Genomic DNA, 12,786 nt, shown 5'->3' on the forward strand with positions numbered 1-12,786 from the left:
TTGTGCTCAACTTATCTTTCACAGCGATCAACCCAGCCACTTCTCACAAGCCAGGAGCAGGCTTAGAAAGCATGCAACACTACACTGATTGTCCTGTTCTAGCAAAATCTGTTTGTTTTGTTTTTAAATATATATATATCAGGGTCTTGTTCTCCCAAACTAACTTGTATTCTCATCTTTTTATGCCACCAGAACTAAAAGGGGCACCCTCAGAGAGAAGTCAGGGTGATGGCAGGACAGCGTGAAGGGGACAGCCACAAAAATGAATACTTCTGCCATTCTGGACCCCAGGTTCTCCCTGTGTGAAAGTACGTGTCTAAGCAGCTGTGCATCATGTAGGACAGCGTTCCTAAAAATTCACCTTCTCTTAAGAGAGCAAAGACTTTATCATGAAGACAAGGCACAGGCTCTGGGTGCCATTTGGTTAGATGGGGCCTGGTCAACTTTGAGGTTAGGAAGGAGAATTTTGTGGGGTACAGAGAACACTGTCTTATTAACCTGGGAGGGTAGGGCACCGGAAATCAGGTTTTGGCAGCTGGGGGAAAACCAGGCACATTTGGGATGGACTCAAACTAATACAGAAAAAAAGGCAAAGAAGGGAGAGAGATTGTTCTAAACCAAAAGAACACAAATAAAAAAAGCAGTAACTACAACAGTGGTGAAAAGTTATCCTTCTTCTGTTGTTTCTTCTGGAGTGGAGTGGACTAAATTCAATACAGACATGCAGCCAAAAGTTTCAGACTCTTGTTCAGAACACGGTTAACTATTGACCTAAGCAATCCTTCACTCTCCTCCAGCTCTTCCCCTGGTTTGGTAGCAGTTGGAATGTTGGGACCCACAGCAGAACTGATACACGTCAAGCAAGGAAGCAGTCAGAACTTCACACATCAATGATTAAATGAGGAGTTTGACCTGTGAGTTGTCGAACAGAAAGACCCTGGCTTTCTCAACCTTTGTAGTTCATCTGAGAGACAACTGTGCAGTTACTCCAGATCAGGCTGCTAACATGACAAATTTTTTTTGTGTGTAAGTTGGTTTTCTTTCTCCCCTTCAAGAAGCTAAGCAAAACGTCCAACCATATAGCAAGGTCTTGTGAAAAACAGCTGGTCTTAAAGAGCACAAATTTGTTCAGCTCTTCTCTGAACAGCATTAGTGCTGAACCCTGCTGACAAATGGAACCAGAGGCACTGGTACCGACTGCACTTCATCGCTGATTATTTTAGCAGAAATATAATACTACTTAAGGATTATGAGGAGCCCTGGCCTGCAGCCAGAGCTGTGGAACGCAAGCCAGAACTAAATACCACTCCTCTCCCTCTCTGTCTGATCCCTGACTGAGATTTACATTGTCTTCACTCATGCTGACAGATTTCTCCATCCACCTAGTACGATATATAGAAAAACATAAATGACAATATGTATTAGGTATGTCATGATATGGTCACTGCTAAGAAGAGGCCCTTTTATGTTTCCATCACTATGCATGAAATGACTCTCTTCGGTATCACAACACAGTGTACATTAGATCATTCTAGGGGGCAGCTAGTTACAAGCTTTATCTTTTTTCTTGAGGCTTCAAATGGCATTTTTGTCCTGTTTTATATAGTTAAATAAGATTGTTTAGATATCATACCACCGGTTGCTCTCAGTTTTCAGATAGTTCTAATTTAACTCAAACTGGCACCTGGAATCACAACACACCCTTCTGTTGCAAGGATGTTCTTTTTATCTGCTACTTATTATCTGCTGTTTCCTTCTGGACCTATGGCTTGCTGTGAGCAACAGCATGTGCAAGCCCAGAAGTCAATTCACCTCAGAAATTATTTTTAATTTCCATTATTTTTTCATATACATGCATTATATTCTTTTCAATGCCACCAGCAGCTTCAGATGTGGCCCTGAACAATGTTCCACCATGTACTCTGAGCAAATAATTTGTTTTTGTGGTAATAATCACACCTAAAATATTTACCAATACAGCCAGCACTCCTCAAATAGGTTAGAAAAATTAAATAGACTAATAATAAAAAAATATTCCAGCAAAATGGTAGCATGTTCTTGATTATAAACATACAAGTTTATAATCAACTAACAAATGAAGAAAATAGCTCACTGTTCCTGCCCTTGACACCTGTTACTATTTCCTTAACAGAGTCCACAGAAATTAATATGCTGATGATTGAGGTCGTCTGAGTCAGCCTCGTATGGACCTGAACAAAATATTCAGCTGTTCTACCACAGCAATGCAGTAAAAAAAAAATCTTTGTAAAATAAAGCTTGCTAGGTAAATTACATTCTGAATGCCATTCCTTTTTATTCAATTGCATATCCACAGCCAAAATACTTGCATCCAACTTTTCAGTTAACCAAATTATAAAATGAAAAAAGTGTGAAGTCATCCACGTATCGTTGAATGTGTTTCACATTCTTTCCAGCCTGTCCTTTTTCTCACCTGCAAGCTTTTCTACTCTTGCATATTACCCATGACTTTCAACATTTCTATAAAACAAGCTGTGACAAATTTCTATTTCAGCACTTACAAGTGTTAAAAGTATAATCATATTCATCAACTCAGAGGTATTTGCTATTCAGGGGATGTATATTTTTATTAATTTTGACCCACTATGTTCCATTCAATCTCTGGGCTTAGCAGCAGGCACAAATCCCACCATCTGCACTGCTAAAGGTTCCTACAGCAGATCTGCCATATTAGCCTCTCTTCCAAAACAACACAGCATACAAAGGTCTCAATCTTTTCAAACTGCACTATAAATAACTACATTTGTTTCATACCTCTCGTGAACGCGGTTTCAAGACATTGTTCCCTCGTTAATTTAGTACGCGAATCTAAAGGGCCATAAAAATACTGCACCAATGTGTGGAGATCTTAAGCTTAAACTCCACGTGCGCTGCTGTGGGAAAGGTTAGTTTTACCCCTATGGGAAGAGTCGCTGTGTTGCTCTAAGAAGAAGCAGGTTCTGAGAGGAGATTTTGTATTGATGGGTGAGGAAGGTGCAGGGAAGAGTGAGAAAAAGAAGGAAAAGCACACTGTGGCACATCAGGCCAATCTCTGTTTAAATTCAAGCAGGTCTTTCGGTTATTCTGACGAGAAGCCAGCTCTCCCAGGACCCTGCGAGATGAGAAGCGCGGCACCGGCGCCCCCCCGTTCCCGCTCCGCTCCCGCCCGGCCGCCCCGTCCCGTCCCGCCGCTCCCGCCGCCCCGTAGAAACACTGTCCCCACAGCAAGTGCTACAACTTCACCAGGGGCTCCGTTACGACCGACAGCGCGATCCTGCCGCAACAGACGGGAGGGCGGCAGCCCGCCCTACCCACGCCGCGGGCACGGAGCGGGGCCCCCGGCCGGACCCGCCACCCGCCTCACAGCCGCGTCTTCTCGGCCGGCCGGAGGCTTCTTCCACCTCAGAGTCCGGGTACAGCGCAAGGACAAGCCCCGCCAGCCCGCGGCCGCCCCCCGCGGCGGGGTGCCTAATTTCTCGCCTCAACTCTTTCACTTCCTCAAAGCTAAAACCAGCTCTTCCTCCTTCCATCCCCCCTCCAAAAACGCAGCTCTGCGCTTCCAGTGCCGCTCCCCCGGGCCGGCCCACAGCGGGGACACAGCAGCCCCCACCGCCGTCCCGGCCGCCCCCCACCAGGCCTGGAGCTGAGGCCAGGGGGTTCACCCGGTGCCGCCGCCGCTTACCGCCGTCTCGCCGCAGCAGGATGTGCTCGCTGCAAGGAAGTGCCTTCGGCGGGCAGCGGCCGCGGGCTGTCAGGCACCGCCTGTCCACCTCCTGCTGAGGGGAGAGGAGCGGAGAGCCGCTAACGGACGCCTGGCCGGGGGAGGGGAGGCCACACCAGCGCCTCAGCCGGGCCGGGCGAGGGGGCTGCTCGCCGCCTCCTGTTACTGTCCGCCCCGGTCAGGACGGGCCGCCTCGCCTCGGGCTGCCCGCCCCGCTCTTACCTGCCGGCAGTTCGGGCGGGAGGAGGCGGGGAAGGCCGGGCCGCACACCCAGCGGCTGGCGCTCGCCGCCTCCCTGCTCCCGACGCAGCCAGCGAGGGCGAAAATAGCAACAGGCGGCGGGTCCCCGGCCCGGGGGGGAGCGCGGAGAGGGACAGGCGCCCGCCAGAGGCGGCCGGCGGCGGGCAGCCGGCGACGGGCGGGCGCCCATGTCGCGACAGAGGGGCGGGCGCCCATGTCGCGCTGAGGCCCCCTCCCCGGCCCGTTTCGTCCTTCTCGAGGAGGATTTCGCCGACGGTGACCCGTGTGTCTGTCACAACCTCTCATTTCCCGCAGAAAATAAGTCAGTGTCGCCTTGCCGTAGTGAGCCGGGGTGGACCGCGAGGTTAGCTGAAGTTAGGAGCGCACAAGGTAAGGCGGGAACCATTGTTTGGGAAGTTTGCTCACAAATCTGGAACTAGCCCAGCACCTGGAATCTGGGAGCAGGCAAGTTGCCCTCAGGTCTGGCCCCAGCTCTGGCTGTGGGGTAGCCGCTCACCTACTCTGAATCGCCTTTTTCACGCCTTCGTCCCACTTACTCCATGCGCGAGAAGCCATACGTGTGTGTGTATATATATATATGTCTAAGAGTTGGCACTAGTTGGTCTTTCAGTTGCCAGAGAGGATAAGAAATGAATGGATCCGGAGAGTTAATTATAGTCTTCTGCAAGTGCTCTTTCCAGGTGATCAAGCCACCCTACATTCCCATTCTGCAAACCACTTTTGCACTCAATTTATCTCAAGTCTTCTTGACAGTAAGTCTACTGATTTACTTTTAAGTCTGTGCACATTTGTAGAATCGGAGCTTTCTCAGGGAAATTTGCTGTGCTGCTGCACGTGTTACGCTGTGAGGGAAACAAGTAAGCTGTCAAATGCAAGCACAATGTTGCCCCAGATTACAAAAAACAAGTCACATTTTAGTATGTAAGCACATCCCCTACTTGCAAAGTGTAAGGTGGTTGTATCTACAAACTTGTTCCCAATCTGTACTCCGTTCATTGCTGCTTCTCCTTCAGATGTGGGAATAGGTATGAGTGCTTCGGGATCCTTTGCATCCCTTGGGAAAAGGAATGCCACCTCTCTGCAAACCATGCTTTACTTGTGTCTTTAAACCATCACTGCTAAGGACAACACTCTTAGAAACGATGCGCAAGAAAGAGTTTAAAGCTGTATCAGATGAAACAAAGAACAAGATAGGAACACACTTTGGTGTGACTGGTGATAATAAGGTCAAAAACCAACTCTCATGGGAAAAAAGAGTGCTTCTGAATAGCCATGCGGTAAAGCTGCGACTGTTCATGCTCTGTCCTTGCAGTAGAAGCTCATGAGCCGGGTAAGGTGATCTGGAAATGTAGAAGACAGGATTGTGCATAAAGTCACGTTCTCTGTGTGGTTTTAGCACCTATCAGGTCTGCAAGATGTGGCCCCTTATTCTCATGATTCAACATCCACACTTTCCTGAAGACAGGTATTTAGGTGCTTTATTTGAAGAACAAAAAAGTCACTCTGTCTTTTACGTCTATTTATCCAGGATGCAGGAAGACTAGGTTTTTTGTTTACTCCATCTGAGAGTGTTCAGCCTGCCTCCCATGAAAGTTTCCTCATCAGCAGCCTCCAGGCTACATTGGACAGCATTCCTTCTCTCTGCTTCCTGATGAAACTGTTGCTTATGTGTGTGTGGGGGAAAGTTTCATTTGTGAAAACAAGAAGAAAACCAGAAAGGGGGTCATATGTTCCAGGGACTGGAATCCCCATGTTAGGTGAAAGCCCTGAGCACCAGACTTCCTAATAATATTTGATTTTCTGAAACAGTAAATCTCTGTTCTTTTTTCCTTCACAGGCTAGTTTTTTCTTTACAGTAGCCTATTAAATAAAACATACTACCATCACATTAACTTCTTCAGACCAAGGAGGAAAATCCGCCTGGGCTTTCCACATTCTGCAAACATGATCTATAAAAGAACATGAGTTTAACCATCTCTTTGTCCAGTCACACTTTAAAAAAATGCAAAGAAAACCCCACCACTGCCTTTTGTAAAGAACCTGAATATACAGGCTTGTTTGAGCCATGCTATGACTACATGTAGGCAATGAAGCCTCACTTCTGGGCTAAGGAGGAGAAGCATCTACTCACTTGATCCTGGTTGGGGTAGGATTGTAGATCAAAACAAATTTAGGCTGAATGTGCCTGGCCATGGGTGAGGGCAGAACTTGAGGCTGCTGTCACTGTGGATTTACCCTTTGAAGTACCTCAAAGCAAACGGGAAGTTTCCACCCAAGATGCTTTCAGAGTTCAAGTTGCGCCACAGTTGGGCAGCTGTTGAGCAGTAACATTTTGGATTATGAATTTGAATGCGGGCACCTACATTGTGCTTCAGTTGCAATGTAAGCCTCTCTGCTTTTCCCTCTGGGTTACTGATAAGGATGAATTTCTATTGTTATTATCTAAAACAGTCTAAGTCTTTATTTGTGATTTGTTTCATGTAAATCGATTTAGTACCTTATTAATGGCATGATACTAACTGTTTTTGCAGTCCTTTGACTTAAGTGAACTCTGGATGAAGTACTACATTCTTATCCAATGACATTGTATCTCCAGATGCTATTTATAGATAGTTCCAGACATTCCATAAACAAAATTTGAATGATAACTGTTATAGCACATTTGCTTATTTCATATGCTGTAGGAATGCATGTCAGTGACATTAGTTAGTGATTATCTTCACAGACAAGAAGCTTTCTGTTATCACTGATCATGATTAAAAGAGTCAAGAAAGAGTTGAGTGACTGTTACAGATCCTGCCTGCTGCCTCTGTGTTTTTGCGCATTTCAGATGTCATGATTAATCCTCCCTCCCCTTCATTCCCATAAATACATTTGAAAATGACTTACCAGTGATTGTGCAAGCATTTTAAGCCTTTCCTTTTGTTTGGAAGCTGCTGTTGCTATGCCATAATTTATATTACATTTATTTAGGTGGGTGTTAGGATATGATTGGACAGTTTAATAGGCTCCTGCCGTTATGCACAGTGTTCTGATGGTGCATGACCTCATTTCAGTTACCTGGCAATTGCTATACAAAAGAGAAATGTTAGCTTCCACTTGGAAATTCAGCAGAAATACTATCCTTGATGAATCTCTGTGCTTACATAGCGCAAAGAAATATAATGAAGGAAAGCAATTCAGCTCAGTTTAATTACCTTTGATCACTTTTGTACTTATGGGCAGGGAATGGTTTTGTTGGTCATTATTTTTATTTACAATTAATTTTTAGATTTTACTTATGTATGGCATCCAGGTGCCTTCAGCCATGGAATCCTAAAAGTCCCCAATCTTGTAAAGACTCATGCTGGTGCTTAGCTAACAAATGTTAATTTAATATCATTTTAATGTTGCTATTCACAGTGACTGTTAAACAAGGATATAAGATTTGCTTATTGTTGGTATGTCAAAATAAACCCCACAACCACTAGAACTTTGAAAAGCAATAGTAAGCAGGAAACTTCATTTGTAGGTGAATTTATAGAAGCTTTCTAGGTGAATTAGTTTCAGATTTAAACGATATGAAAATAATTGATTATATATTAAATATTATTTTATAGTGAATTCCAGTTATCCTTGTATGATTTGTTGTCATATAGCAGAAGTCTCAAATAAATTCTTCTGCAACCCAAGTACATTACTTGTATTTTTCATAATATGCTGCGGACTAAGTTCACAGCCTGTAGTGAAGATGAAATATATATATTTCCTTCCAGCCAAACTGTTTCATAAAGTTTATTGAAAAAAAATATTAAAAAATTAATGGGTGGATTTAAGTTGTGACTAGTAAACAAACTAATAACCTTAAAGTGAGTCCATCAGTCTAGTCTTAAAGCACTACTATGCTTTTATTTTTTGGCAGAGTTTTTAGTACTATACTAATTTCTCCTCAGTCTAGAGGCATTTCCCTGCTAGCCCCATAGGCATGATCAAGTGTTTACAACTTTCATTGGAATTACAACTATTCATCTGTTATAAAAAACAGGCTCATTTTACATGGATTTGATAATTTAGGGATGTGTAGCCAGGGATTCCCTTACACTTGGGTTCAGTCTGGGCTACAAGTATTCTTTATGGCAATTCCCATTTCTGGATAAAATATTAGTGCCTGTGCTCCCAGTTCAAGGCTGGTTACTCACAAATTACATTTGTCTGGTTTTTTTTAATGTCTGTCCTGGGACTAATCATCTCTAAATTGGCTTTATTATCTTACACAGCACTGATGGAGGAATCCAACTAGCTGTGAAGAAGCTGTAGCTTAGCACCCATTCCAACTTGCAATACTAACTTCTCTCCAGTTTGCAATACTACTACAGTCTTTGTTTCAGTTCTTTATTTCAGTTCTAGATCCTCTTTCTCTGATGCAAGACAAGGTTAGTAAAGACTCTAGCAACAAGTTTCATCTTGTAATTCTGTAGTTTGTCATAATTTTTCAATCATCAGCTTAATAAACCAGCGTGGATTTTTTTTGTTCCCCCCACCCAAGGTTGTGAACGTCTCTTTGGAACAGAGCAGGGAATGGAGCAAGTAAATTCCTTGTCTGTGGGAAGACAGAATGATAGAGATTTGGCCATCATCTTGACCATATCTGTACTGTTTCTGAGGATGCTCTAAAGCCACCTTAAGGATGTCTCAGTATACGTCAGCTCATTGCTTGCCCCGCTGCCAGACTTCTAAGACACTTGCAGAGTTCTCCAAGTGCATCCACTCAGTGTACAGCACACAATCTTCCATAGGCCTTTGTGGGATGGCTATAAAGGCCCTTCTGTCTTGCCTTCTACCATATTCACCTGCTCCATGAGACCTTCAGTATAACCTTAAAAAAAAGGGGTTCTCAGCCTGATGACAATAACTCACGGTCTCACTGTACTGGTAGAGGTAACCAGTTTAGGAGATCAGTTAGGTGGAAGATGGAAGAAGGATGACAGACAGTCTTCAGACCTTCCCCATGAATTCAGTAAAGCATCCTTTACCACAAAAGAAATGCGAGACCTCCCATGCAACAAATGAAAATAAAAAGAATCATGGAATAGTTTGGGCTGGAAGGGACCTTTTAAAAATCATCTAGTCCAACTCCCCTGCCATGGGCTGGGACATCTTTCACTAGATCAGGTTGCCGAAAGCCCCATCCAACCTGACCTTGAACACTTCCAGGGATGGGGTATCCACAGCTTCTCTGGGCAACCTGTTCCAGTGTCTCTCCATCCTCATCATAAAAAATTTCATCCTTATATCCAGTCTAAATCTACTCTATTTCAGTTTAAAACTGCTACTCCTTGTCCTGTCACTACAGGTAAAAAGTTTATTTCCATCTTTCTTTTAAGCTCCCTTTATATACTGAAAGGTTGCAATGAGGTCACCCTTGAGCCCTCTCTTCTCTGGGCTGAACCACCCCAAGTCTCTCAGCCTGTCCTCATAGGAGAGGTGCTCCAGCCCTCTGATCAACTTTGTGGCCCTCCTCTGGACTCGCTCCAACAGCTCCATGTCCTTCTTGTACTGGGGCCCCCAGAGCTGGATGCAGTACTGCAGGTGGGGTCTCACAAGATGGAGCAGAGAGAGAATTGCCTCCCTCCACAAAGCCCGGGGCTGCAGGCTTGTACAGATCCACAAAGCTTGGGTATAGCTCATCAGCACCCGAATTGAAGGCACTGCCCCAGCCTGCTTCCTGTAGAACTGTTCCTCTGTCTCTGCTTTCCAGCTTGGGACCCCACAAACCTGGCTGGGGATCTCACCAGCCGAGTAACACAGCTGGCCCGGCCAGCTGCAGTGCATCCATCCACACTGCAGTTTAAGGGCAAGTACAACTGGTGCCACAGGCTGCACAATCCACCCCGTGTGCCATAGGTTTGCAGCACCACTTGTTCCCTGCCTACGTAAGCTGCTGAGGGAGTGTTTTATATTCATCGTATATGTACTGCAGCTCTTGCTTCAGCATGTTTCTTTCAAGCAGCTTTTGTCTTCAGCATGCTGGAAGATGATGCACACCTCAGCATGGTGTGCCCCTTACTGCTCGATCTTCTGGCAAAGGTGCTGCTGCTGGGTTGCCTGTCTTAATCTTGACCCTCAGTCCACAGTGATCACATGGAGGCTGGATACCACAAACAAGTCAGTCTTGGAATCACTGACCAATGTCGTCTAGCCAGGCAGCGAGCAGTCTGGGTTGGGACCTTGTGAAAAGCCATTTGCTTTGAAGCTCAGGCTGCAGTGTAGTGCAGGAAACCATGTTTTGCAAGGGTGGCCTGTGGTTAAGTCACAAGCCACATGTTCAATTCTTCCAAGAGTGAAATTCAGGTATAGGCCCAATGTTCACCCTTCCACTTCTTATGTAGCCAGTACCTTGAAATAAAGCCCCTTACTCTGTTCTAGGGACTATGTGCCTGTGTCTCCTCCTCCTGCCCCCAACCTGACATTGGGCTAGAGACAGGCACGGACATTCAATTGTGTATGTGTCAGGCCCATAGTGACAGACTACTACCAGGTTGCAGTAGATGACTACCCAGAACCCGAAAAGCCCAATGCCACCAGATAAAAAGTGTTACTCCTTGAAAAACCAATCACATCTGCATGCAGGGTGAAACAAGTCACAGCTGAACATGAATGGCACATGCATCCCTCTCGCCATGATGCTGAGAAATTTCTTGAGCTTTCCAAGAGGTTCCTTCCCCATACTCAGCTGCACTACTGGTGCAATCTTCAAGTGGTATTGAAAATAACAAGGATAGAGAACTTGGCTTCTGGAAGGATAATAAAGCTTTAAAGTTTTTTATTTATAGAGTATGTAGCTATGGTTGTGAATGTATGTAAGTCTTAATTTACATTTACCAAACCAGATTCCATTTGCTGTGCAAGCTTCATCTGAAAGCTGTTCTGCCAGAACTAATGGTGCAGCTGAACGTAACGCCCAACATCAACCCTTAACCCACACACCCAAAAGACAGCGCTCCTTCAAAGGAGGATGTACCAGGAATGGCAGAGCAAACAAATTAAGGGTAAGTTAGGAGAATCAGGTGTCCCGGTCTTCCATTCTGCTTCTCATCCTCCTGCTCTTTTCTTTCAATCAATGTGTAAGACAGAATAATAGCACATGGGAGCTATTTCAGCTTTGTTTTCCTACCTGAGTACAGCAGTACACAATCTCCACATGCTATCTCAATTTAATCTTCCCCCTTACCTTCTCTTCACATCTCCCTATTGCCTCTTCATCAATGAAGGAAAGCAGGACCTCCTGTGCTGAAGGGCATGGAAAGAACCTTTGCAATAGCAGGGTTAGGGAGCAGTGAGTAAGGTTCCTGCTTAATTTCTCTTCTCAGCTCTAGCCACATTGAAACTTACCACAGAATCCTCAGAGACCCGAGTGCATGTTTTTTCCTGTGTTGTGTCAGTACCATTTCATACTCTGGTCTCACAAACTTGTATCACACATCTCTAGGTCTCGAGCAGCTGGGGACCCAGCATCACAGGTATTGAGGATGCAGAAGAAATGAAACAAGGGAACATCTACTATTATGAAATACTTCAAATTTGGACTATGTCAAAAGCTAAAGTTGTCATTGTCATTTTAATTCCCTAATAACAGATCCTTGTTTCCATCCTCCCCTCTTATAGATGGTCTTGAAATCCCTCCCCATCTCAGTTCTAGATGTAAGGCATGAGTTGGACTTGGAACTCAACATACTTCCAGGGACAAAAATAAGATGACAAAACCCAAAATGTTAAAAAACTAGTAATATTGCCTTCAGATTTCAGGAACAAAGAGTTTCTTTAATCAGAAAAAAACAGATTAATAGACTTTTCTACCACAAGGTCAAGTGGAAATGGATTGGTGATCAATTCATCTATCAAAGAGTGTCAGTGTCTTAAGAAGTTCTACTTTCCTTTTGAGAATCAGTTCAGATTTACAACATGCCAAATGCCTGTTTTAGCGCACTTAACACACATGGAAAAAGTCTAAAATACTATATATTTATTTTAAGCCTTTAATTTGTCCTTAGGTTTTATTTTCAGAAGGAAAGGACAGTGGGACTTGGTATGTGCAGAAGTTTCATGCAATGTGACAGAGCTGACTGCACTGAAGTCAATATTGAGATTCTCTTTACAGTTATTACTACATTCAGTAACCCCCAGGGTCCTATTTAGGAGTATGGACTGCATTATTCAAGGCACCAAATAAACATGTATCAATAAAACCTTGTCTCTTCTTTGGCTTAGTATCAGAGAAATGGAAACGGAAAAGTAGAAGATGTAAACAAGCACTTTCTGGACAAACTAATAAGCTATCTTTTTAGCTTTCTACTCTAAAAGGACTAGGATTTGATTAACAGCATACTCTGTTTCCTCAGTACCCTTTTTACTACTTTATTTTAAAGTTAATTTTCTGCGTCATACAGGTGGACCTCAGTATGAATGATTCAGATGCTGCCTTTGACTCTGCACAGCCAAGAAAAAATGACGTGACAGCCACAGAATGCAGGGACTACTCCTTTCCTTGTGTCCTCTGATGGTAACTCTAAAGTCTGTAAGGTAAAAGCAGGCATCCAGTGCTCTTTGCTTACCATCTTGTCTAACCAGGTAAGCTAGTATTTACTGGGGATGGAATGGCAAGTTTGATCCTTTATGAATAATTTGCTAAATTTGATCTAAGCTTGGTCTGGCAACTAGTCAACTTCCATGGGACACCAGCAGTGTCTTTACCCAAAAAGTACTGGGGCTGTTAGAGCTACACCGATATCCAAAGCAAGTAGTGAAAA

The 12,786-nt window shown here is 44.2% G+C and overlaps 1 protein-coding gene across 4 annotated transcripts in view; it reads right to left on the reverse strand.

Moving 5' to 3' along the window:
- The window catches only part of TBC1D1 (TBC1 domain family member 1), a 114,848-nt gene extending 110,631 nt beyond the window's left edge, over positions 1-4,217 (reverse strand). For 3 of the 4 annotated variants that reach the window (XM_075752325.1, XM_075752322.1, XM_075752324.1), the window contains exon 1: positions 3,701-3,864. The gene's annotated coding sequence lies outside the window, so the exon portion shown is untranslated. Of the gene's footprint in view, positions 1-3,700; positions 3,865-3,961 lie in introns of those variants that run through there. The other variant, XM_075752323.1, reaches the window with a different exon arrangement.
- Between the last annotated feature and the right edge of the window lie 8,569 nt (positions 4,218-12,786).

Source organism: Balearica regulorum, chromosome 4 (assembly GCF_011004875.1).
Source record: "Balearica regulorum gibbericeps isolate bBalReg1 chromosome 4, bBalReg1.pri, whole genome shotgun sequence".
Lineage (NCBI taxonomy): Eukaryota > Metazoa > Chordata > Aves > Gruiformes > Gruidae > Balearica > Balearica regulorum.